The sequence below is a fragment of the Sinocyclocheilus rhinocerous genome, unplaced genomic scaffold (genome assembly GCF_001515625.1).
Source record: "Sinocyclocheilus rhinocerous isolate Xijiao unplaced genomic scaffold, SAMN03320098_v1.1 scaffold1156, whole genome shotgun sequence".
Lineage (NCBI taxonomy): Eukaryota > Metazoa > Chordata > Actinopteri > Cypriniformes > Cyprinidae > Sinocyclocheilus > Sinocyclocheilus rhinocerous.
The window spans coordinates 104,248-107,450 of NW_015630041.1; positions in this window are offsets into that span (position 1 = coordinate 104,248).

Below are 3,203 nucleotides of genomic sequence, written 5' to 3' on the forward strand. Positions count from 1 at the left end.
GGATGCCCATTTTCCACAAGTTGATATGATTCTTTAGGGTCTTAATGAAAAGTCTGTAACATAGTTTGGTTCAAATTTCTCAATGGTAGTGTAAAAAACACCTTTTTTACCCTGTCAAAAACAGCTCTGTTCATAGCGAGCTGTTTCCTTGCATGCTGCTTTAAATGCAAATGAGCTCTGCTGACCCTGCCCCTCTCTTCCGAGCCACTCTCTGAGAAATGGTAAACTTTAGCCGCATTCATCGTTAAACTCGTTAACTAGCACATTATTAGGAAAGGCGATTTGCAAAGATTCATTAAAACCCCTTACACTCACTCCTACTAGAGGTGAAGCTGGATCACGGATGATTCGTGCAAAGATAGATGTATTTAGGTAAATCCGGGGGCGCATTCCCTTCAGAAACAAACGTAATCCACTGCGGCTCAGATGTCGGGAGTAAATGACGACTGTTATGTTCATTATTACATCCAACAACAGAACACCTCAATCGCTTAGGAGTCATTCTTGTCTACATCTGCTCCGGCGGTGAAACAATGACGGACTGATGACAGCTCACTCAGTGTGGGCGGGTCTAAGGTAAGACACCAGTTCAGTCTGTGCTGAAATGCTACTGTCAATCAAACAATCGTGGGAGGGGCCTGTCTGTGTGAAGTCATCTGAGATCGGCTCGATTTGAGAAAGGGGAAATTATTTAATTATTTAAAAAAAAAAAAACACTCAGTGGATCTTTATCATTATAGGGTGGTTGTGTACACACACTGCCAACACACATTTCAGTTCAAACAGCTTGTAAAAGTGCATGTCGCATCCAATGACCCCTTTTAACAATTACAGATATGTATTTTGGATTTAGCTACAGCATTGGGATCAAAAACTAGCAAATTGGGTCTAACAATGTATGTTTTCACAATGTGGGAAACTGAATTTGTAATTATTCTGCTAGGACCAATGATCTTTTTTCCCCCCTAAGCTGCAAAAATCTACAGCAGAATGTTATTGATTCAATCTGAATCTGTGCTTGCATTTTCAGCTCTTTTTCTTTTGACCTTTCCAGGTTCAGGAAAGCAAAGGGCACATCATATTTACTATGGATTGGTTCTTGGGAAAATCATATCAGAATTCAAGAAAGACCTCCTTTTTTAGCCCGTAGCAGTGGGAATTGTGTTCTTTGTCCTGTGGGTCACTTCAGTGACGAGAGTTTGAGTCCTGAAATGTTGACATTACATTAAAGCTCATGGTGTATTTGTGTCTGCTTTTGTTACTCATTTTGTCATCTGGGCTTTATTCTACTACTTGTACAAGTGATATGGAAATAGAAACCGTAGATCTAAATGACACATAAATAGGCTGTGTGGAGACAGCGCCGGACTTTTCTGCTATAGTGGAGTATTTTTCTTTATTGATATTGCATGATGTTTCACTGCGGCTTCAAAAAGTAATTGAACACTTAAGTTACTCTTAAATATGTATGCCATTGCATTGGATATAACATGTCAAACCAAGTGTCATTTATTTTAAAAAAGTAACCCATGTTTTATTTTCAAATTAGATTCAAAATTGATTTATATGGGTACTCTTAAGTTGAACTTATATGGCAATAGATGATAAAATATCAAACAAAGTGAAAGTTTATATAACAATATGCTTGTTTTAATATAATTAAACAATAGAAATATTGTGTCAATTTAAGACTGAAGTATTTGGGCTCATGGTTTATTGTTCTTAGTGAAAGTGATGAACTAAATCTGTGGGAAATTACTTCATACGTCTACTAAAAATCGCACTGACACAATAATCGAAAGTCATTGCAAAAATGGCCCATAAATTATTTATTTATTTATTTGAAAAGCTCTTGCTTGATTTGTTTGGAGATGCCACTTGGTTTGATATTTTGTTTCTAATCCAATGACATTTTTTAGTGTAACTTAAATGGGTCACTGTATATTTACATTTATGTATTTAGCAGATGTTTAAGGAACTGTTTTTGGATTCATGGAATATAGCTCCTGTTTTCTTTACCTCTTATGTCCATTGACCTTCTGACTTATTTTGTTGCTCATAATAGTGTGAAGACAGGCAGAGAAAATGGTCCCTGTAGAGAGAAAAATAAGGAACAACACTGACACAATAATCGAAAGTCATTGCAAAAATAGCCCATAAATTATTTATTTATTTATTTGAAAAGCTCTTGCTTGATTTGTTCGGAGATGCCACTTGGTTTGATATTTTGTTTCTAATCCAATGACATTTTTAAGTGTAACTTAAATGGGTCACTGTATATTTACATTTATGTATTTAGCAGATGTTTAAGGAACTGTTTTTGGATTCATGGAATATAGCTCCTGTTTTCTTTACCTCTTATGTCCATTGACCTTCTGACTTATTTTGTTGCTCATAATAGTGTGAAGACAGGCAGAGAAAATGGTCCCTGTAGAGAGAAAAATAAGGAACAAACCATAATCCAAACCAATACAACTATAAAGTAATTTGGTTTTACTGCCCGTGATTGTCAGTGTGAAAGCTTTACTTGCTAAAATCTGACCATCTTGTGTTGAAACGTGGACAAAACCGGACTTTGAACACAAGCTCTTTTCCTGCTAATTATGATAGTACTGTGGTAGAGCAAAGAATGTGGAATAGAGCTGCTGTATTGAGCTGATAGCATAAAATGAATTTCTTGGTGTATCCAATGATCTGAGGATAGTTCATTCTTGGTTTCAGTACCTCTCAAATTATCACCCCTGGAGATCATTTCCTCTGTCCAGTTTTAAAGGGCAAGTGTTTTGTGCCACTAAAGTCTCAGAGCCACATAAAAAGGAGGACATCAGTGTGTTCCATTTTGCTGAAGGTGCCCAGTGTAAGAGAATTACTCTTACTCAAAACACATGTAATATTATTCAAATTAATAATAATAATTTTAAAAAATATCTGACAATCTGTGTATATATAGTATGCATTTGTTATATTATATATGAAATTGAAACGTCCTCTTCCCTTTATGAGATTTTAATACATATAATCATTTTAGAATTATAACACAAAGAAATGCCCCAGACTAATATAACATCTCCAATATTGTTTCTAGCACAATAATGGAAGGACTGTCAGGGGAAAACATGTTGATTGCGCCTCATTTTTGATTTTCAATTATGCATTTGACTTTCAAATATAGATGAAGCAGTGGGTGAAGTCCTGTGGGGGCT